Here is a 25,637-nt window from a genome sequence, read left to right on the forward strand (position 1 = left end):
TTTGCCTGCTAATATTTTTTGTATGTAGATCAAAGATTGTTGAGCCATTCCAAGGTGGGTCCTAGCATAATATTTTCTAAGGCATCTAAAGTCATAAGTGAACAAATTTAAGGTGGTACATGTTCAGGTCTGGCAAGATTTGATGGAGTATTAACAAGGTCATTTCATGATTAGTTGTTATGGGAAAATACGTGTGGATTTGACAGGGTATTTAAAATAGAACACCTACGGTGCCCTTTCTAATGAATGTCACACAAACAAGTAATGATGGTATTTACTCACTAAATATGTCCTACTATCCTCTATCCAAATCATTCCTTAAATGCATTCATTGAGCCTTTCCCACTCATCTCATCTTCTCCAGAAAAATCTCAGTGCAATTAGGTAAGAAAAGGAAAATTTCAAGCTGTGTCTCTGCTAAACTATAAGTTCATCTCCATTTCCCCTTACATTTTGATTATGCTTTCCTTCATTTTGAAAGTATTTGAAGCCGTGTCCTGTAGACTTGTTTTCATAACAATCATGACACTTTTTCGGCAAAAATACCCAAATTAGAGAAGCCGCCATTGCTTAGTTCCTTGCCTAAAATTCATGATACATTTTTGGTTAATAAAAATTTATTTGAGGTTGTTGATAGAACCAAAAACACCCATTCAAGTCCCATCTACCAAAGGCTAGTTGATAGTGGTTTATTAGAAGCTGCCGCTTTTCCCACTGCAATACCATGCCCAGAACTCGTCCTCGAATGTGCAAACCACTATGACCCTGTTTCAAGATGCATTACGAAGGTCTCAGGAGAAGTAATTTTCAAAATTAGGAGAACTAGTGTCTATTTGGCCTTTAGGATTCCTCACAAAGAACTCTATGAACCATGGACATTCAAAGAAGCCAAGCATCTTTATGTCAAAATGAAAAGTAGCCATGATACCAAGATAGCCCAATCCTTGCTTTTGAAACCAGTAGATGGGGGTTCTAAATTTCCCAAGCCATTGACCATTGAACATTTTATCAAGGAAGTCTCAGACATTGTCCTCCTCCTGAATAGGTTTAAGGGAAATGAACATTCATTCCACTAGGAGTCCTTGATGTACTTCTTCATACAAAAGATAGTTGAGGGAGTCAAATTCATTGATTGGTCAGACTTAATAGTAGAGAACTTGCATAAGGGCTTGATAAATGTTACCAACTTGGTTCATTTTTCTTGTCCTCTTATCTAATTTACATCCTACCAGCATCTAAAGATTGGGACTATCCTCCACATATAGCTTGGGCAGATAACATGCCTATCTACCAATATTACAAAGATCTCTAGGAAGACACGGTATGCAAAGAGTTTAAGAACGTCAATGATGTCTTCTTAGGGAAATTGGTATTTGAACTACAAGGTTGAGAAAATGATAGGATTTCAGAAGAAGCCATGCAAGTTGTGCAAATTTATGGTTGTTATTTCATTCAATTTCCCAGATTTACATATATTAGAGTGGGTGGTTTTCTTGGTGAACCTTTGAAATTACCGCACTATTGTTCTAATTCTATAGTGCTGTCAGAGATGTGTAGGTAGTTTGCTTCTCTTCTTGAGTCCTTTCAAATTTCCAAAAAATCCTCTTCAGTGTTCTTTTTGATTGAAATTGGACATTATAGATGCCCCAGTTTAAAAGAAGCCATATTGTCAGCCAAATCATTAACCCACTTATGTCTTAAGTCTTTCATCTCTCAGTCAGATTTTTAATACACCAGCTTTATTAGAAACAATGTTAAAAATGTAGTCTGTTTGTTTCATTCCTCACAATTAGAGAATTTCTAGGCAAACTATCATAATGAATTTGGAGTGAGGAAGAGGCTATGGGCACGGTTAACCATTAAGCAGGTCATCATGTTTAATTTGAAGTTAGATACTTATGGACTGAAAGATGATGATTCTAAAGAGGTACTTGATCAATTTTACATGGATCAGATTGAATACATGCCTATCCCTAAGATCGACTAGGAGAAAAGAGAAGAAAATGATGTATATGCCCATACCAAGGATGTAATAGTTAGAACTGCCAAATGGATAAAATCAAAGGCAGTGGCCACACGAAGCTTTTTTGAGAAGTCTTCAAGAAGTAGAGATAAAAGGACTACCCAAAAGAAAACTAATCGAAGTGTCCCTGATTATGTTGTAGGTCCACTTGAAGTTGAACTTGAAGCAATCCCAAAAACACTTCAACTTCAGGTTCAAGAGTAGACTCCAAAAAGAAAAAGGATAACTCGCTTGAGCACAAAAAAAGCATTGATCACTAGAAGCAAGAACACCATAACTATTGACCTTGAGGTAGTGGAAGATCCACCTATGACAAACAATTTACCAGAATATTAGAGTTTTTCAGCAACTGCTAAGAATCAGCAGAGTAGTCTTACTCTAGTCAAGTGTTCCTCAACTACAGAAAAAGATCAAACAACACCTAAAAGGCTAGAGACATTGATGGAAAAGAAAAGAAGCATAGTCCTAATATCCATGCCAATCAATGATCTGGTTAGCAAGTGCCTCGATAAAATGCCTAAGGTAAAGAAAGCAAGAATAGAAGTGAGGATCAATTTTGATAAATCTTCAAGACGATGGGCAACAGAGATAGCTACACCACCATTCAGAAGCTCTCATGATTCCATAGCTCCTCAAGATTATCAAATAACCAAGGTTGACCTAGGAAAGGGAAACCGTGAGACAGATATGAAATTCTTTAAGGCATCTAATAAGAAGATTGCAGAAAGAGTGTGCAAAGATGGGCATGACAAGCAGGAAATGAAAGAAATGATTAAAAACATGTCTCAATATATTAATGCTATCCTTCACCCTGAGGCTAAGCCAATCAGTGAAATGTCTACAATCATTGATGTATCATCTACATCCAATCAACAATCTCTAGAAAATTTGCACAAATGTAAAGGTGTGGCAAAAATAGCGGGCGAATGGGTTTTGGATGTTCTGCACAACACTTTAAAACACATAGGTCACTTAGACCAATCCTCAAAGGAGATATTGAACATTCCCAAAAAGGTTGAAACAATCAATGAGGGATACAAAAAAGAAAGGAACAATTGGTCCAAAATAGTCATGTGGCTGGAAGACGTGCTAGAACTTGGTTTACAGAAATTTCAAGCAGAATGCCTCGTAGCCGATCTTGATGAAAAAGCCCTATATGTCATCAAAGACTGTATTGAATGGAGAAATGAAGTATTGAAACAGGGAATATCTGACATCAGAGAAGCTCTACAAGAGCTCAGAGTCATTCAATAGATTATCCAGAATGATCTTAAATGGTTTGCCAAGAAATTCATGCAGAGGGATGATGACTCCATTCCCAAATCAAATGAGATATCAAAGAAGCACAAAAGAAATTTCAAGAGTGGCAAGATAAAAAGATGCTGGCTAAGCAGGACTTCTCCAACATGGCACATATCGAGGCTATGTTTATCATCAACTTAAAGCACTTGGAGATGCACTAAGAAAATGTCACTGAGTTGAAGAAGATAAAAGAGGTTTGGAAGCAGAGATTCACCTAGATTGGCTTGCCACACCAATTGGTTATTTTGGCCTTTTTAGTTTCTTATGAGATGTGGAAAACAAGAAAGGCCAAGCCAGTGGTGACAGTACTGTATGAGCAAGACAAGGGGTTACGCTTGAAAGTGTTTAGTTATATTTTCTTGGTCATTTTCTTTCAGTTACCTTTTTCAAGATTAGAATTTCTTTGCAAGAGATGATTAACTCCTGGCGGGGTAATTTTGGCTTTGGTCTAGCCCCATGCCTATAAATGTAATAATTAGCATTGTTTAAGGGGTTAGAATTTCTCCAGCAGACCGATAGATAGAACTACTTTTGTTTATGGTTTTATTTCCAGTTTAGAAGTAACATTTCAAAAATTCAGCAGATATATGAAACTCTACAGTTTGATTTTGGGTTGAAATTAGCTTTGTAAGTGGATACTATTATCTGCTTATTCTTTGGTATTTCTATAGATACTATTTAAGCTTTTAGCTGCGCATTATATTGATTTTGAAATTGTCAACTCTGAATTTGGAAATTCCGTGAGAAATTGGTTTATGAAATTTGCCTGCTCGATGATTTAATTTTCAATTATGTGGATCATTTTGATAATTAAAATCAAGTGGTTCTTTTTCATTAATTTTTTTTTGTATTGATGAGATGAAATAAGTTGTTTCAACACCTCCAGTAGATTACATTCTTGGAAAGTTATTCTGTTGAGTTTATTTTGTTAAAACTTTCACTACAATAAAGGTAGTTGCACCTATTTCCATTGAAGAAATTTTAAGCAGAGAATTCCTAAGTTCCTCAGATAGGAATTCATTTGTTAGTTTACATTCTTTTCTCTATTTTTATATATGAACATTTATGGGAAAAACTGTTCACTAACAAACTTTACTAGGCACCTGAAGTTCACTCGACGCACACTATATTTTGTATTTGCTTACCTTGAATTAAAAATTTTCTCAGCTTTAACTACCTTGCTCGGTACTCACTAATGAATTTAGTTAAGCTTTGCAATTAGCATTGTTTCAACTTATACTTCTAAGATTTCTAAGTGTCTCCAATCTCTCTATCTTCGAGTGTATTATTAATACATCATTTTACCATTGTCTTAACTGATCCTTGCACTTCATTACAAAACCATAGCTCAACCTTTCCCTTAGGTACTTTTGTTACATCTTGTTGATCAAATCATCTTCATCAATCAGCTAAGTGATAGTACTTGGATCTTATAAGCAATTGTCATTCCAACAAATAACAACAAATTTGACATCAATGGCAAAATAATGATTGAAAACATTCTTTATCAACAATCTCCCTCTTTGCAATTAATCTTCTTCTTACAATGACCTTTTCAATCAAATTTCCAACAATCTCCCTCTTTGGCATTGATGGAAAACCAAACTAATCAACCATTAGACCAAACTATTCAACCAAGTTATCAACATGCTAACTTGGTTAAAATAGTAAGTCAAATGCCAAAAAAATAAAATGTTACCATCACTTTTCCCATCTCCTTCTCTAATATGTTATCTTGATTACTTTACTTCTAATTGTCCCTTTTAGCTATTGTTTCCTTCTCTTTTATTATTCACTTTGATATTGTACTACTCCTGACTTCCTCTTACATTATTTCTCCATCTATCCATTTGAATACATTTGATCAGTTTCTTGCTACTTCTCCATTGAATGTTGTTGATCATTTTTTGCATAACTTCTCCCTCTTTGACAACAATGAAAAAGACACATTACTTCAACATCTTATCATGCAAGTATATTATCTTCTAGAACTTCCAATTTCTCCCTCTACCACCTTGCTTGTCACTGATTTGGAACTTCAACACTTTTATTACTTTAGGCATGAAACCTAAAGTAAGTATACTCTGCATCAATTTATAATATTTCAATCCAGTCATTTGATGTAGGGCAATCTTTGTTGTTCCTGAAGTAGCCTTGGCTAGGGGTATTGCCCCTAACTTACCTCTAAGATACTCAAAAGTATCTTTAGGTAATTCTTTTGTGAAAATGTCAACAATTTTTTCCTTTGAGCTAACATATTCCATCCTTACTTTCTTATCTTCTACCAATTCTATTATATAATGATACTTAATTGCAATATGCTTTGTTTTGGCATGCATTATAGGGTTCTTTGATATGTTGATGGCACTTGTGTTATCACAATAGAGTATCATAGGTTCAATTAGCTCTTCATTCATACCTTGCAACAGATGTTAGATCCATAAAATATTGGTACAATTGATAGCAGTAGCAACATATTGAGCTTATGTTGTGGACTATGAGGTGCAATTTTCCTTTTTGCTAGTCCAAGTAATCAATCTTTCGCTTAAGAAAGTGCTTCTCCACTAGTGTTCTTTTTGTCATCAATATTACCTCCCCAGTCTGCATCAGTGTAGGCTCTCAACTCAAACTTTTCACTCCTCTTGTAATACAAGCCAAAGTCATCAATTCCTTTTACGTACCTTAGAATTCTTTTGACTACCATAAGATGATTTTCTTTTGGGTTTGTAGAAAATCTTCCCACTGTTCCAACTACTAATGCAATGTCCAATCTACTATGTACAACATATTGCAACTTTCCAATCATTGATCTATAAAATGCCTAATTTACTTCAGCATATTTTTCATTCTTGGATAGCTTATGTGTTGTTACCATTGGTGTACTCAATAGTTTTGAGTCTTCTAATCCAATTGTCTTGAGTATCTCCTTGATATATTTGGATTGGGTTACAAATATGCCATGCTTTATTTGATGTACTTGCAATCTAACAAAGAATTTGATTTCTCCATACATTGACATCTCAAACTCATGTTTTATTTAATCAACAAAATTTTTTCATCGAACATCTTTTCTTCCAACTATTATGTCATCAACAAAGATTTTAGATATCAAAATATCTTTATGTTTTTCTACCTTGATATATAGGTTTTTTTTGTCATTTGTTCTCTCAAATCCTATCTTTACAAGATATTTGTGCACTCTCTCATACCATGCTCTAGGTGCTTGCTTCAAACCATAGAGTGCCTTATGCAATTTTCAAACCATATCCTTGTTGTTGTCATCAACAAATCCCTCTAGTTGTTCTATGCAGACTTCCTCTTCTAGTATATGATTCAAAAAAGTAGACTTTACATCCATTTGGTAGACTTTGAAACCTTAATAGGTAGCATATGCAATTAGTGTTCTTACTCCTTCCTTTCTTGCAATAGGGGCAAATGTTTCCCCATAGTCCAATCCTTCTTGTGCATAACCTTTGCAGACTACTATGGCCTTATTTCTTCTTGTCTCACCATTCTTAGCAAGTTTTTCCCTAAAGATCCACTTGGTTCTAATTACATTCTTATGAACCAGTCTAGGAACTAGGGTCCATGTTTTGTTCTTCTCAATCTGATCTATCTCCTCTTTCATAGCTTTATACCAGTCATCATCCTGTAGTGCATCTTTCACCATTTTGGAAACAATCTTTCTCATCAGACATGATTCATTCCTTAGTTTGTTCCTTGTCATTGGTTTGGCATCCTTGTCACCAATGATTTGTTCTGCAGGGTCATGTCTTCTCACATATCTAGATAGTCTTGGTTCTATCCTTCTTTCCATGTTTGGTTCTTCAGCTTTAGAGTCAATTTGCACATCAATGTCTAGTATTTTATTATCTATTCCATGTGTACTATTTTTAAAGTCAGAATGTGCATTGCTTTCATTCTACAACTTGGATTCTAAATGCAGCTTGGCATTTACTACTTGTGACTTGATTGATACTGTAACTTGTTGTTGATTCCTAACTTGGTTGGCAACATTATCTTCAATGGACATTCCTTCATACAAGTATACAAAAGATTTGTATTCTTCTAAATTCCTAGACTCATCAACTTGGACTTCTATATGCTCATCAAAATTTACATTTGCACTCTCCACAATCTTGTTAGTGTTAGTGTTCAACCACTTATATGCCTTACTTCTAGTGGAGTATCCAAGGAATATGCCTTGATCACTCTTTGCATCAAACTTTCCATTTCTAGCATCTTTAAGAATATAAAATTTACAACCAAATACTTTGAAATGTTTTACATTAGGTGAGTGACCATACCATAATTCAAAAGGTGTTGCAATTGTACCTTTCTTGATTTGGACTCGATTTAGGGTGTAGAATGTAGTACTTGCAGCTTCTCTCTAGTATTTGAGTATAACATTCTTCTCCACCATCAATGTTCTAGCATAGTCTATCATTGATCTATTCCTTCTCTCTACAATGCCAATCTGAGGTGGAGTTCTAGGTGTTGATGTTTGTCTATTGATTCCTTTATCATTAAACAATGTCTCGAATTCTTTTGATGTAAACTCTCCTCCTCTATTTGATCTCAGATACTTCAGACTCTTTCCTTTCTCCTTCTCAACTCTAGCCAAATAACACTTAAACATTTGAAATGCATCATATTTTTTCATTATGAACATAGAAGTCATCATCATAGAGTAGTCATCCACAAAAAACATTATGTTTATATCTCCTTGGTAGCTTTGTACTTCATTAGGCCACATAATTCTATATGGAATAGCTCTAATACTTCTTTGGAAATGTAGGTTTTTCTTTTAAAAATTGACTTGGTCGTCTTCCCTAGTTTTCATTGTTTGCGCATTGTGTTTTCAAGCTTCTTTAGTTTTGGCAATCCCCTAACTTTCTTCTTTTTGCTGATGCTAATTAGATTGTCAAAGTTAACATGACACAACCTTTTTTGCCATAACCAAACATCATCAAGCTTTACAATGAGATAGATTTCATCTTCCATATCTAAGTAAAATAGATTACTCCTAGTTTATTCACCTTTTCCTATCAAATTTTCATTAGTATCATAGATTTTGGCCATTTTGTTTCCAAATTCTACTTTGCAACCTACATTGCCTAGCTATATTCAATCCTTCAACATAGTATGCATTGTCACATGAGATTTTTTCTATAAGTTTAATAGAACCTTTTCCCTTGATTTTATAGGGAGCATCATTTCCAAATCTAACACTATTTCAATCATATTGAGTAAAGGTAATAAACTTACTTTTGTCTCCTATCATATGATGTGAGCATCCATTGTCTATGATCCACTTGTCATTATTGTTCACACAGGTTACCAATGTTGTTGCTTCTTCTTCATCTAATCCATTCTTTATGGCCACATAGACTACTTCATCATCATTCTCATTGGAATCTTCTTCAACAATGTAGCATCTTTCACCTTTTTCCTTGTAATCTCTTCTATCATCTTCTCTTTTGTTCTTGTACTTGTTTCTTTCTTTGTAGTTCTTCTTTTGTGTACACATTGCAGCAATATGTCCTACTTCATTGCAATTAAAAAAAATAATAGGTAGCTTACCTTTGAATTAACCTTTGCCTCTATGAAATCTTCTAACCAATAATGCTTCCAATTGTTCCACATCTTCTCATCAGTTCTATTATCACTGGAACCATGTTTTTCTTTTCTACTCTTCTTCTTTGATTTCACATCCTTAGTGTCTTTCAATGTCAACTTGGCCTTGAAAGTAGATTCAAGACTCTTAGGTCTGTAATTATCAAAATTTGACAACTCAAATGCAGTGAGTCTTCCTACCATCCCTTCAAAGGTTAATGCATTTATTGGTGTACATCTTAACTCCAGGATGGCTGAAACTCAAATAGCATATATAGAGAGTAGGGTTCTTAAGTATTTTTTATTGATAGTATCATCTTCCAATTGACCAACCAAACTTCTTATTACACTTACCACTTCTTTAATTCTAGCAACATATTTAGCAGCATTCTCACCTTCCTCCATTTTCATGTCATCAAACTTTCCTCTAAGGCTTTCTCTTTTTTCTCTTTGAGCATTCTAATCTCCTCAATAGATATTTGACAAGGCTTTCCACATCTTAAATATAGAATCACATCCTTTGATGTGATCAAATTTAGCATAGTTGATTGCAGAGGCAATCTCTAGCATTGCCTAATTGTGCTCCTTCCTTTTTTTCAAATCATCTGCAGTAAGGTGTCCAACTAGATCTACATGTTCCACTCCAATTGAGGTTTCTTCATAATCACTTATTGATCCAAGGTGTAGTTTCATTAAGCTTTTCCATGCAGCGAAGTTTTCTTTGTTAACCTTTGAAACTTCTCTCTTGGACATCTTGATCTTCCTAATTCTAGTGACTTTAAACTAAATCAGCAAATAACTCTAAGACCAATTGTTAGAAATACTTCAGAATGACTGAGAGAGAGGGGGGGGGGGTGTGAATCAGTTATTCAAGGTCTAAATATCCAATTAAAAATTTTCATCAAGTAAAGTGTGCCCATCAAACTATTCATTCATCCAATCTTTAAACTTTCCTACTTAGCAAGTTACTATAAGCCAACATGCAAGCACAACACTTGAAGAATCAACAGATAACATAGTGATTTACGTAGAAACCCAATTTGGGAAAAACCACTAGTAACATGCTACTCAACTCTCACTCTTCTAAAGTGATGCCCTATGAAAGACCTGCTTTGTTAAAGGCTACAACACACTATTAAATGTGACCTGGTTAAAGGATTTAACCACCCTATTAGAAGTGGGCCTGGTTAAAGGACTTTAGAACATTCACTTGGAATGTCACCTTATTAAAGGATTTACAAATGGTTCTTAAACCAACCTAATTCCATTGGATCTAACCCTAATAAATACAATTTCTAGAGAGTAACAATTAGGGGTTTTGACCTAATTATAGCTTACAACTTATCTTGTAGAATTTGGATCACTCTTCAGCTCATAACACTTTGCCTAACTTTCAATCTCTTTAGCTCTATCAATTTTTCCTCCTCTCAAGATTTGTCTCCTTGAGTCTTCATGCTCAATGTACTAGTACAATCATCTCTCTCTGACCACTTATTGAAGCACAATCTCAGTGCTGTGTTCTTCCTTCTCCTTGATGTCTTCTCTTTGGCACCCGTTAGCCACTTTGCAATTTAGCACACTAGCAACTCTTGCTTCTTATCTTGTGACTCCTTAAATAGAAATATGGAATCCTCTTTCATGCTTGTTTCTTTCAACCTTTAATTTTAATTTGAATGGATTAGGTAGGATTCATTGAATCTAACCCATATCTTGTTCCTTCTAGAAACATCTTGAAGAATCCTCTTGAATTGCTCAAAAATGGTTTACATAAAATTTTGTGCCTCCAGCCCATCATCCTTATCCTCCATCTAGTTCAAAAATTTTAATGTAATAGCCATGTCAGCTCAGATCTGGAAAATCTTTGATTTTTACAATAATCCAATAGTCCGGCACTATTGAAATTATAGTGCTTGACACATACTATGTTACTCGGCATCAACTACATTTTACTAATGCTTGGCACCTAATGTGGACTGACCTGGCATCCATTAAGTTTTATGTTTTCTTGACACCTTCTATATCACTTGACACTTGAACTTCATTTGGTACCTAAAGTTCACTGAACACACACTAGATTTTGTATTTACTTGGCTCTAACTGAAAATTTGCTCAGCTCTAACTAGCTTGCTCTTCACTCACTAATGAACTTAGTTAAGCTTTATAGTCAACCTTATTTCAACTTATACTTCTAAAGTTTCTAAGTGTGGCCAACCTCTGTATCTTCAAGCATATTATCAATATATCATTTTACCATTGTCTTAACTGATCCTTGCACTTCATTACAAAACCATAACTCAACATTTCCCTTAGGTACTTTTGTTACATCTTGTTGATTAAATCCTCTTCATCAATCAACTAAGTGATACTACTTGGATCTTATAAGCAATTTGCATTCCTACAAATAGCAATAGGTTTGACATTATTTGCAAAACAATGATTGAAAAATTCTTTATCAATAATCTCCCTGTTTGCAATCAATCTTCTTACAATCAACTTTTCAATGAAATTTCCAACAAAGTTAACCCTTTCCTCTCAACAATCTGAAAATTGTCTTTCAAAGATTGTTCATTACATAGCTTCTTATAGGCTTCCCTGATTTCAAAATATCCCACTTCTTTAATTTTGCACATATAATAACTTCAAACATCATTAATCATATTGGCTTTTGGTTGTATCAATGATAATGCACCTATTGAGTCACCTTTTACAACAATCTTTAGAATAGAACAAAAATTAGTCAGAGGAGAGGCATCACTTCTCACTAGTTGAACTTAACTAACCTTTTGACTAATTGCACTAGTCTATGAATCTTCCATGATCATAACTAGGGTTTGATGTTCTTCCTTCTCTGGATACTTGACACTCTTACACACTCTTTACTTGTTCCCTTTTGACTAATTCCACTAGTCTATGAATCTTCCATGATCATAACTAGGGTTTGATGTTCTTACTTCTCTAGATACTTGACACTCTTACACACTCTTTACTTGTTCAATCTTCTTCATCAACTCCTTGAAATCTTTGTTGTTTTCTTGAATTTTTTTAATCACTATGAGATCTTGAAACATATAGATGCAAGACATAAAGTAATGCATTCAAAATTTATTATATACCTCTCCTTTGATTGATTAGGTTCAGCATTAAGGTTGCACACTTCATTGAGTAGAAGCCAGCTAGTGCAACAACTTGGTCTCCTACATAACCTTCGATCTCTATTGGAGTGATCAACCTATGTTGCAACACTTGGTCAACACAAACATTTTATTGATACTGAACAATGTTTCATAAAAAAATTTCTCATGCATCTTACAAATGCATATATTAACTTTTGGTACACAATTATGTAAGGAACTTGTTGGAGTTTGAAAACTACTAGGTAATGAGAGACTTGATACCATGATGGTGAGGACTCAACTTAGTCTAAGGGCTAGCTATCTCCTATGTTCAGTTGAGAACTCTTTATATTCGTGTCCAACTTTAATAGAATCACCAAGATTATCTATAATTTACGTTGTGCAAAACGAAGGCAAGTGCACCTAAGGGAAAAAGGTGATATATGATTGTTTTTATGGTTCTTTCCTTCAAATCATTTTATCACTAATACTTTCCTTCTCTTTAACTTCTATCCCTTATAGCAAAAACATGGTCACGATTCTTCTGAAACTTTTTCAAATTACTCTAGATTATAATAGCTAACTAGAACATATAGAGGATTATTGTAAGTTTGTATTGACCTGCAATTAAACTCTTAACACATGAACGTAAAAATTCATTTGATTTTCAATTTTATGCTTCATTGCATCCTTATGATCTCTTCAATATGCAATTGAATATATGATCAATTCCCTATCCATTGGTATTTAGAGTCTGCTCAACATATTTTCACCTAATTAATTGCCTTATAATCAATTATATTAGTTGTTAACCTTAAACCCATTCTTATGAATATTCTTCTTATATGACTTGAAATCCTACCACTTTATTGAAGCATTTACTTAATTATTTGAATTAAATGCAATAGTAAACTAATATACAACTTATCCTAGTTGCTTTAAATTGCATAAAACTTTCTCATACAATCTCAACATAACCAATATATAAAATAGAGACATAATTTAGAGAAAATAGATGAGGTAGAAAACTCCCTTTGTATTAATCCTCCTTGAAAATTATACAACACTAATTGTAACATAGAAATACTTCAAGGTATGACAACTTCCCATTCAATATGTTCTTGTATTCTCAAATTTGTAGATGAATACATCAAAAAATTAACACTAAAGACTTGACTAGACCAAATGCAAGACTACATAACACTAAAAATTACATAAATTTTGGACCTCAACTTCACATCTGTAAATATCTTTAGATGGGAGGATAGTTGTCAAAACACTATTCAAAAATAAATACAAAGATATTTCTATTCTGTTACAATACAAAACATTCTCTCTACTTGGATTAAAACTTTGGAGACAATTTAAAAATTTGGTAGGTGGTATTTTTTAGAAAATTTGGTTTGTCTTCAACTCTTATCACCATCTATGCCTTTTTTTTTTCTATTATGTCTTTAACTGCATCCTAACTACATCCTCTTTCTCACTAGTCAGTATCACCGGATAGTAGGACTTTTATGTCTGCAATAAGTTCCCATATGATAATATATGTATCCACATCTAGCCAAGTGGCATTTTTGACAAATTCCAAGTCATCCAAGCATTTGTTCTACTTGGCATTTTTTATTGTTTTGATTTCAATAGTTACCTTAGAAATTTCTTCTTCTACCTTGTAAAGCACATTGATCATAACATATACTGTTGTACCACTTGCTTCATTATTGCGATAAGACAAAAACCTGTGATGATCTAGAATTTCATCAAGAGAAGATGACCATTCTACCCAATCTCAAATTTTTCCCTCACTGTCCAAAATTATGGGTACAAAATTAGGTGTACCTACAATAATCAACTTATCTTATTTTGGATTAATTGCATCTTTCCACCAAAGGAACCATTTAAATATTTTATTTCATAGATCATCTTCTTGGTGTTTACAATTGTTACTTTTGGCAAATCTTTCTTCTATGGGAGAAAAGGGACTAAACTATCAAAAAATTTCATGTAATAGCCCCATGTATTAAAAAGTGGAGATAATAGGGAAATAACCTCTGAACACCTATATTATGCTTCCTCTAATGCAACATAACTATGATGCTCATTTTGAGAGATTGTCTTCTCAATCAACAAGCTTTTCATTGTTCTAATTTATACATCCTTGCTTGCTTCTAAGTCATCTTCATCAACTTCCACTGCATGGCCTAATGTTTCCCCTTTTTTATGTGCTTGGACTTTTGACTACACACCTTTTTCATGGAGTTTTCTAGTAGTTCTAATAGTTTTCTTCAATGATGCTACTTCCATTTCTAGTTTAATAGTCTTTTTCTCCAAGGCATATGTTATCTTCATTTCCTCTTCATATCTTCTTCTTGTCTTGATAAATTTTTCATATGTTGTTTCTAGTTGGGCCTAAAGAGTATCCATCTTATCCTTTCCCATTAATGCTACGAAAGTCTGCATCCCATATATTTGATCACTAGAAGTAGATTGTGCATACCAGAAAATGACATTCCCCCTAAGGGATTTTTTGATATCCATTAGGGTAGACTTATCATGCTCTAGAGATAAACTCTATATTTCCATCATTTGAGCATCTATGTTATATCCTAACCCTCTCATCTCTCCATACTAATTTTGATATTCAAATAAAATTGATCTCTCTTGTCTCCTCATTTGATCTAGCAAAAAAGATGAGCTAATATCACATCCTGGAATACAATCATACTGCTCCTTTTCACCAAATCTCTTGCCTCTTTAATAGTGAGGGTTTCACTAGCAGGATCATATTCTTGCAATTTCTGCGTTAACCCAACAACTACTTCATCAGAATCTCTAGGCTTCATTTGTAGAGCTAGTTTATTTTCCTTTATTTTAAACAAGAAATTTTTTAATTCATCAGATTCGATGAAATTGTCATCACTCATAAAGTCATGAGCTTCAATAATCCTATCATCAACCATTTGAGCCTCTAGCTACAATTTCATTATTCTCTACTCATCATGTGATGCTTGAGAAATCAAGAACCTCCTTCTAATATGATCAAAGTATTTACTACCCCTTGGCAAAATCTAGAGGGCCTTTTGCTAAGCCATTTTTGGAAATTCTACCATCTTCCTTTTTTTTCTTTGTTATGCCCATTTAGAACTCTTAGGAATATCCTCTTTAGGTTGATCTTCTCTAGGATGCTCTTCATCATCAAAAACATCAACCTTAATCTCATCATCGAAATACTCATGGTCAATCTTTTTCTTGATTACCTTAGGGACTTGAGATATTAATTCAGCAAAATTCTCCACACATTTCTCCAATTTGGACTAGTAGTCTTCATCGAGATAAAAATCTTTGAATGGTGAACTTTCTTTTCTCATTTCACATTCAAAGCTGATAATATCCCTAAACTTGATCATCCTTCCCCTACAAATGTCCTCATTTAACCTGTTAGCAATAAAATGAGGTTTTGTGGGAGGAAAATTGTACCCCCTCATGCTCTTCAATGCATATCTAACTACATTGAATGGATCATAAGTTTTGGCTAGCCTTGTAAGAATTTGGCTAAGGCCAGAATTCACCCAAGAACTAAAGAACTGAACACAAGCACACAATAGACCAAAATAGATAGAGTATGATCAGAATGACGATATTCATTCAATAACTAGATTCAAGAGTACACTAGGAGTGCCTAATTATAAAGGCCTCATGAGAGCTTCTAGAATGCATAGAAGTTAGCATCATGATATGTCATACAACTAGGCACATGTCCACCAGATATGGGTTATCCTCCATTAAGCACGGGATTAAGTGCGATGATCTGAGGATAAGGCTACAATGGTGTAGCATGCAAATCAGTGGAGTAGACAACATGTGCTAAATGAGGAGTGTAGAAAATTGTGTTATCATCATGACAACTTAGTGAATAATGCATACTCCTTTGTTGTAGACACCATGTGCATAATTAGAGTTGCGTAACTCAATGAGAGTTCACAAACTCCTAAGTGTCTCACCTAAAATAATAATAAATAATGAAAAATAATTAAATAATGCATTAACCTAAGTAAAACTTAAGTAAGTGTAATAAGTAAATACTTATTTACACCAACAAGCCAAATTGGCAGCTTAAAATTTCTCAAAAATGCATTGATTTCCTCAATCAAATTTTTACCTGTTGCAAAATCTCCTACCTTAGTGCATCTACGCAAAAGGGTTCCTTTCTTGACATATTTTTCCAAATATTCTTTGTTCAAGGAAATTAATTACCAAAATACTTCTACAAACCCTAATCTCTTAGAGACATACTTGGGTAGGAGATGGGGTGGGTGAGGGAATCCAAAGATTCTTATAATAGTATACTCTTGAAACAAGAAAATACTTCCCCAATCACATGTTAACTGCTTTGCAACATCAAAGCACATTTTAGGTTTAACAACCTTTTTGACACTCCTAGGGATTCTTTCAATTAATAACCCTATCATTTTAAAAACTGGATAACAAAAATCATTATAAAAAGAAATGACATTAGAATATGGGTAGAACATTTTCCATACCCTTGTCCATCTTTTTACTGGCATCCTCTCTCCCCATTCTTGTGTAGATTTGAAGAAGGTCTAATCAAATGTATCAACATTCTTGAATAAGATCAAATGCATGATTAGGGAATAATGAAAAAAAATTAAAATCCTTCAATTCTCCTTTCTGGGTAGTAGTGATCTTGTAATGGGTACATTCGATGATATATTCCAAAAAAATATACCCAAAATTATGATTTGGGTCTTGGAATTCAAAGCCATGACATAATGTTCTCTTGATGCATTCATGCTTCCATCTACACCTAGGGCTTTGTTGAGTCCAAACATAATATTTTGAAAGTATCTTTGGAAGAATTCAAAGTGCATAATCTTTTCAGTGTCTTTCTTCTTTGGAATGTCTTCCATGTTCTTCTTTGTCAAAGGAATGTCTCTGGTCATATTCCTGGTCATGTAGAAACTCTTATGATTCTTGAAATTTTAATTCAACTTCTCTATTTCAATTGGCAATGACATAGGTCGACAAAAATCGAATGCTTTGATGTATGTTTCTTTATCCTAGGATAGGAAAATTCTTATATCCCTTCTATGGAATGACATACTAATAAGATTATAGAACTTGATCAATGCTTTCACCAAGTCCACATCTAAAAACACTTTTGGCATAATTAACTTGCCTAGGTTCCTTATGTAAGGGTTACAAACTAAAACCTTTGCTACTCTATTCTTGTAGAAATACTAAAACAATTCATACCCTATTTTGGGCATTGGTGGAACTAGGAAAAACATGTATACACTCTTCTACAAATGTGCTTGAAACGTTTGGTGGTGGAGTTGGGTCTTCAATTACTGCTTGTGCAATTAATTATCCTTCTCACTGAGCTAGTAATTCTACCAACTAAATATACTGAATGTTGAAAAGTCACTGGATAGATTCATCACTTGGCTTTTAACTATTATGTGAACTATTGCAAACTTGTGCCGGTCTTTAACCTTAGCTATTCTTAACTTATCATCACATGTTCATAGTATCAATTTGGCAATTTTAGTTAAATCTTGTGAAGGTGTGAGCCATAGCATTTTCCACTTCACGACCTTTACTCAAAGTTATTCATTAACTCTATTGATGGTGTGTTAGTATAAAATCATAACTGTAGTGATCAATCAAGCACTTCATCACAACTTAACAAATTACTTGCATCAAACCTCTATGAGCTAGCAATAAGGATTTATTCTAACTACTAGGCATCTTTCATTGTTTTGCATCCTAGACATCACCTTCATTTTATATCCATGTGATCATGCAATCATGGATTTATTTGCCTACTTTATTTGATGTACTGCATTGCGGCTTAAACCCTTGACTCAAAAAGTAATGATATGAAGGTGTGACTAGAAGCTTTTGCAGCCTCGCTTCATTAACTTGAGGTTTCTTTAATCCACTTGTGAAGATCCATATTCTTATAATTCTTAAGCATCAATGCCTTTTCACACCCTCGCAACTTAGTCTTCACATTTTATCTGATCCCTCACGATATTGCACTAACCTCTCTATTAACTACTTCCTTTTATTCACATAGTTGTAACTTAAGATATTTTTAATGATTTATGACCTATGACCTTGTGATGATGGTTTAGACTTAACCCTCTTCCTTTTATCATAGTATCACTAATTGAAATTACTTTAGTTTAAAATGACTTTTGATCATGTTCTCTCTCTTATTTCTCATGTTTGCATCTTCAGCCTTGATGTTATTGTTAGCCACTGTGAAGCTGCATTGAACTCAAAGTAACCATTTTGCCCTATTTCGACCTTGGAAAAGGTTAGTAAGAATATTAGAGTGATGTTGCAATTATTGAGACTTAGCAACATGGAAACTTGAAAAGATAAGATATCATAAAATACAAATATCAAACATTAGGCCAAAACTTAGGGATATAAAGGTATAACAAGGTTCTTCACATATCTCTTTTCAAAAGAGAAATGTATTTCGAATGAACTCAAATGGCATAACAATAAAAATATTTGACCCAGGTTTTTTTCATCCTTTTAGAAATCCTAAGTATTTTACACATAATTCTTGTGATGTGAATATCAGGATTTAACTGTGTGATTTTGAGTCAAACTCGATGACCCATGTTTCATGAGTAGTGATTCAACATGAATCCATCTCTCATGAGAATAAATGGAACACTTAGCACTCATTGGATCTAGGTGATGCTCACAAGGGTGAAGCACCGGGACTTCCCGGGAGGTCACCCATCCCAGTACTACTCCAGCCTGAGCGCGCTTAACTACGGAGTTTCCTCCACAATTAAACCCAAAGCTTGCAACATAATTCTTCCTGACTTTTACATATTTTAACAAGAGTGTAGGCAAATAAAAAATCAAGCCAATAGAACTTATGTATGAAATATCATTTCGGTATATAGTTCCATACATACCACTTTTCCTAAGTTAGAGATGACATGATCACCTTCTCCATTGGATTGGGTGACCTCATCTCCATTAGCTCCACTATTTCCATCTTCTATTTTCCTTTTCCATTTTTGGTTTGTTTTGAATCCCTCACTTTCTCAATGTCCACTTTGTCGTTGGCTTTCTCCTTTGTCTGATTTTCAGAGTGGAGTTGAGTCTTATAATTATTTGTTTGATGTCCAAACTTGTGACATTTAGAATATGTATTTTTAGAAGCATAATTCTTCTTCTTTTGATTTAGCCAGTAGGGTTTTTCCTTTGATCTACATTCAAATTCTCTATCCACATATTTGTGGTAGTCATTGAAGTATCCTTTAAATCTAGGTGTATTCCTTAGTCTTGACCTAAACTCATGTATTTGATGTCCATGTTTCTTGAAGTAAAATAATTAACTAATAAACTTAGGTTAATGATTTTTCATACAATATTTTCTTCAATAGATATTTGTAATATGACCAATTTTTCCATAGTGATAGCATTATGGTTTGTCTTTTGGCTTTGCATATCTCATTGGCCCATTCCTTGATGATTCTCATTTCTCATTGCATGAATGTCCTAATCTATTGGAATATCTTTATGACTTCATAAGTTCTTCAAAATATTTCATTGCTTCCTTTAGTCTATTGAATTTCTCCACAAATACCTTTTCATTCTTCAGTATCTCATTGTGAGACTTTAAGTTTGCAATATCTACATCCTTGTGATTTAGTTTCTGATTTGCAGTCATTAGTTGATTCATCAAATCCATTTGAGGATTTTTCATCTCCTACACATCTAATATCCTTTCTTCAAGTCTCATAGCCATTACCCTTTTGTCTTCCTCTACCAGTGTCATGCCTTCTTTACCTTTCTTTCTTTGTTCAGTCACTTCACATAGTCTTACTGATTGGATTTCATTTTCTCTTTTTAGTTTTCTTATCTCTTCATTGATGACTTTTTTCCTTTCAAGTAGCTCAGTAGATGCACTGGAATTAGGATTGACTGGTTCAAATATTCCATTAGTCTCAGCTTCTTCATAAGAGTATTTCTTTATTTAGATGGCAATTTCCTTTCTCATTTTTAGGGAATCCTTCAAATCTTGTCTTGCCTTCTCAACTTTCTATAGTCTGAGTTGAATATTAATTACCTAATTGTCTATAGTCTTGTCTATTTTGAAGGCCTCCATCTTCCAAGATCTAATCTCCAAGATTTTAAGCTTCCTTCAAAGAACTAGTGCTCTAATACCAATTGCTAATTTATGGAGGAGTAAAGTAGATACTAAGAGGGGGGTGATGTAGAGCTCTCCCTTATAAAGGAAACTAGGTTGTAGTGTGGCCTTAGATTTCTCCAAGTACCCCAAAATAGATTCAAGAGAGGGTTCTACACCATTAGAATAAAGTTGATCATAAACATGGCCTAGGCACCCTCAAGAGTACGACTAGGTTCACTAACAAAGAAAAATTTAAAAATAAGGTTTATTCTGAAAAGGGGAACCTCCATGTTTAAAGGTGAATGAAAAGGTTCCTAGATATTCAATAGGTTCAACTTGATGGGTTAGAATAGCCTAACATATGCCAATAGTCTCAAGCGCCAAAACTGGCCTTTAGGCTTAGGTGTCTCAATTAGCCATGGTATTTGTGAAGGAAGTATACATTGGGCTATTGATTAGGATTAACCATCAATTGAGAACTTAGAGGAGTCTATTATAGATCATATCACACCACTAGAAAAGTTTTTTCCATCCCCTAAGTGCCTGCAAAACTTGAATCCCTGTTGTCCTACACCAAGCACATAGAGATATTTGGCTTAGGGTTGGCTTGAAAAATTAGATGCCTTCCCTTCCATCTCCAATCCTCTAGGAGTCATATAGTAAATCCTCCTAACTTTCATTTTACAAAGTGGCATGGAGTTTCCATGGTGGAAATGCAAGTTAAGGCTTTTTTCCTAAATCTTGTCAATGAAATGAGGGTTTTGGTGCACTCGAGGAAAATTGTTAAGTATCTCTTGATGCTTATCATGTCACTTTTTTAAACCACATGAATTCTTCTCCCATAAAAATTAAGACTCAAAATAAAATATTCATTTTTCTCTACCAATCCATACCAATTGGCATACTTATATTTTACAGTGAATTACAAGGAAAAATGGGATCCTTTATTGATTCAAATTCCAAAATTACATATCCTTTGCGTGTGTGTCTTCCACCCATGTAAAAGGGCTATTTAAATACTTTTCATAACTAATCCAAAGTATTTTCAAATTTTGTGATCGTCGGGAGTGATTAAGTGAAATTTTGTTAAATGTAATGAGAAACTATCAGCCTTTATCGAGTAGTGAGTGTTTATTTTTTATTTTTTTGTACTATATATAGATGAAGTCCATAACAATATCAAGCTCATAAAGTTAAGAGACTAGATCAGCTGATATATCTCACAAAAAAATCCAAAATATGTTAGCACATATTACTTCATGATCGATACATAAATAACATCTCTGACTTTCTATAACAACAAATCAACAAAATAAAATATCACTAACTATCCGAAACTATCCATCAAAGCTTAGTTTCTGCTTTCATTGTAATCTTCCCAACTCCAATGCCCATGAGGATGGGAAAAAACTAACAACTTTTCATATCACAATACCTTTTTCTGTTGAAGAAGATCTTGTTTCCATGTTTCTTCTTATATCCTTCTTAGATTTTTCCTCTGTTTCCTTAGCTAAAAAAATAAAACATTAGCTACCTCAATATTCCTACGCTGATTAATATGCTAAAAAAATAGAGAATTGTAATAAGGAGATTTATATATGTCAATCCCTCCTACATAGGTGATTGGGATGTTAAGAACCAGGTAGGCTTCTTTGGCGATCGTGTAAATCCAATTAGTATGAGGGATTTGCTAATATAATCTCAGAGAGGTCCAATCAATAAGTTGGTCCAATACCTAAAGCAGAAAATAGCAATCTTGACCGACTTCTTAGCAGAACAACCTTGCAGTAGGGAAAGTTGTTTCCCCTATACTTGAGGTTTCACTTGATTGATCCTTGTCCCATAAAATTTATCCCTAGCTTGGAGGAAATTGCAATTAATGACCTTATATTTGATAAGCTCTTAAGCTTTTCATAAACTTTGAAGACCTTGGACCCAATAGGGTAATGACCTACCTATAGGTAAGGAGATCACTGAAAGACAAGTCTTTTTAAGTTTATAGTGTTTTTCACCCTTAGAAATAGAAAGAGCAATGTTATTTCTCATTAGCACTTTACAAGGTTCACTGCCATCAAGCACTTTGATAATCCATTTAATAGAAAAAGCAATTACTTGCTTTCTCAGGTCTTTAAGACCTAGACACCCCAATCTTCTATCCATGTAACATTAATCCCACTTCACAGATTGCCTTTTCTTGTTGCCTTTTCCATCAGCACAAAGGAAATTTCTGATTTTTTTTCTAAACATCATTAACCTGACTATTTCCAAAGAGCCAAACAGATGCATAATATAGATAGTAGGATGATAAAATCTTTTGATGAACTTGAATAAGAGAGAGACATTGCCTGTTCCAACCTTCCAATTTTTTTCTCCACGTTATTCGTAACCCATAGCCACATATCCTTTTAGTTTTGGTTAATTGAAGAAGAAATTTAAAAGCATCTCATCTATTTATGAGCTCCACCCATTAGAAATCACACTTTTTGCACTAGCTTGGGGGGACCTTCTCATCAACCTAACATATTAGATTATGTCTTAGATATTCTAGCACCAGAGGCAAGACAAAGGAGGTCCAATTTATTAATTAAGTTATCAACATTCTCTTCATCTAGCTACACAAGCAAGGTTGTATCATTGGAAAACTAGATATGTAGGAGGTCTTCATATTTTGGTAGCATAATAATTGTGATTCTAGGAGATCTTACATCATCCATAAGGAGATGATATACAACATCAGCTATAGTAACAAAAAGAGCAGGAGCTAGGGGTCAGCCTATCTAATAGATCTTTCCAAGGGGAAAGCCTCTGATAAGACCTCATTAGCATCCACTTGAGCAGAAGTACCTTTTAGTAAGATACTAACCATCCTATAGCTTTGCTTAGGAAATCCAAATGCCTCTAAACCATCATCAGGAAAGTGCACTCCACCCTATCCTATGCTTTTTCAAAATCTAATAGAACAACATATGTTTATAAATGTTGTAGGGCTTAAATTATAATATTGGTATCTAAGGTTGGGGCCTAGAACTATATCACTTTTACATGTATATCATATTATGATTTATCAGGTAGGTTTATATTAGAATTAGAGTTTATAAAATATCTTAATATCATACGTTTGTACTCCAAAGTTGAGTCCCAAACATCTTTGTTGGTATTTGTGCTTTTGAAGTTTTCTTTTGTGTTCATTTTGTGTTGTATTAGTTCATTTTCTAAATAAAAATTGGTTCCCATATTTAACTTTATTATCACTTGAGAACTCACTAGTGTTATTCCAAGGAGTTTTAGGTAGGAATTGTAACAAAGCAACCATGTGCTGAATCAATTTTATTAGTTTCTATGGACTTTTATACTGATCTGAATTACAACATTCATGCGAATCCAAAATGTTTGTAGTTTTTTAAACTAAATTTTTGTAAAATGTGCTCCAAAAAGTACTTATGAGGATGAAAGTGATGATGATATAGATCTAGATGAACAGTTTGGTACTTCAAGTACTACACCAAAAGTGTTAGAAGAAAATGTCAGTGATGATGAGATTGTTGAATCAGACATTGAACTTGACAATGAAGGAGTTGTTAAACCAAACAATAACCCCCAACAGAAAGTAAGGCTTGGATTTATAATATTTTCTATTAAAAACTAAAATATGTATGTCATAGTGCATTCTAAGTCCAAGTTAGTATTGATTTTAGAGCTTCTACATGATTGATGCTATTAACATCAACTCCTTAATTAAGGTATGTAGTTACTGACAGATGGGAGAGGGATCCCTCTGTTGAAGTAACTGAAGAGCAACAAGATTCTACCCAAGCAGCCAAGGGCAAAGCAATGGAGGCAATGTCAAACGGTATAAACTCTTTGCTAATAGAATCCCTAGAGTGGCTGTCATATATTATTTCTGGAAGGGTATCACATAGATTGCCTTTTGCATTTGTTCTAATCTCAGAGTTTATCAGTTGACTTGTAAGAGGCTATAAACCATCTTCCAAAAGCCATTATGTGCATTCCCACATTTACAATCCTCTATGCTAACCAAGGTGAAGGCATAGCTGCTAATTTAATGATTCTTTAGTATACTATATTGGCATAATTCTTAGACTGCGTAAGAGATCGTACGAGAACAAGTTACTGATACGAGACAACATAATGATTTTGCAGTTGGTGTATATGTTAAGATGAGGAAGCCCAATGCAGCCATTTAGGATGCTAATGTTGCTATTAATGTTTGTACAACTCTTTAATAAGGCTTATGAATTTTTTTTTTCATCCTATCACTTTGTTAAGGCGTTAATGCACTTCACCATTCCTTGGTTTTGTCTCCAAACCACATTAAAGTCTGGGGGAATATGCTTTATTACTTCAAACAATCTAATCCAATGTTTATAACAGTAGAGTTCTATTTATTAGAATATGATACATTTTCTATTTTGGTATGTCCAGGTTACATACTCCATATTCCTTATATATGGTTTAGTTTCTTTTTGTACTAGTCTAGTTTTAATCGCTTCAAAAAAATTTAAATGACTATTGTTTGGAATTATCAAGTATAGATTAACCCACACTCTACCAAAGGCCACAAAGCGTGAAGAATGGCAAGAACAATGCTGGGTAACTGGGAAAAAGTTGCCAAGGATCTGCATTTGGCATCAAGTCTTGATTATGATGAGGAAATTGCAATTATTTTAAAGAAGGTAACAAGGCATTTGCAATTGTTTTAATTAAGGTAATGAACAATCTATATGCATAGTAACAAACATTTAGAGATGTTGGGTGATAATAATTTGATATGTACACACAGGTTGAACCAAATGCACATAAAATTAAAAAGCATCACAGGAAATATGAGCGACTACACAAGGAAAGAGATGATAGAAAGAAAGAAAGTGATAGGTAACGTTGCCGAGCTCGAGTAATATAAAGTCTACACTATTATCTTTTTTTATAACTTTCATAATGCATATAGCTAATAATGGCCCTAATTCATTTTAAGGCTGCCTATGAGCAAAACAAGAAAGAAGAACAATCTTCAACAGGTAGGAAATTAGGTGGAATGCCTGGGGGCTTCTCTAGTGGAATGCCAGGTGGAATGCTCGGTGGAATGCCTGATATGAGCAAGATCTTGAATGTTTTGTTGATCAACTTATATGGATGGTTGATTTAACATCTATTTTCTAGATTTCAATTGAGAAATTAGTTGGAGTGCGGTTCACAAGAAAGGTGCTTTGTTGATCAACTTATATGGATGGTTGATTTAACATCTATGTTCATGTTACTTCTTGTTGATTAGTAATAGTTAGTGCTTTTGGTCTACAAGTCCTAAATTAAATTTGGTTCTTATCAATTTTCTTAGTGTTTTTGGTCCATATATCTTTTTTTGAAAGGTTAGATTGAG

The 25,637-nt window shown here is 33.9% G+C and overlaps 1 pseudogene; it reads left to right on the forward strand.

The window, feature by feature from the left end:
• The first annotated feature begins 2,536 nt into the window (after positions 1-2,536).
• LOC149546809 (uncharacterized) lies at positions 2,537-25,406 on the forward strand (annotated as a pseudogene).
• The last annotated feature ends 231 nt before the right edge of the window (positions 25,407-25,637 follow it).

Source organism: Cupressus sempervirens, chromosome 7, assembly GCF_028749045.1.
Source record: "Cupressus sempervirens isolate cs-2001-9-10 chromosome 7, ASM2874904v1, whole genome shotgun sequence".
Taxonomy (NCBI): domain Eukaryota; kingdom Viridiplantae; phylum Streptophyta; class Pinopsida; order Cupressales; family Cupressaceae; genus Cupressus; species Cupressus sempervirens.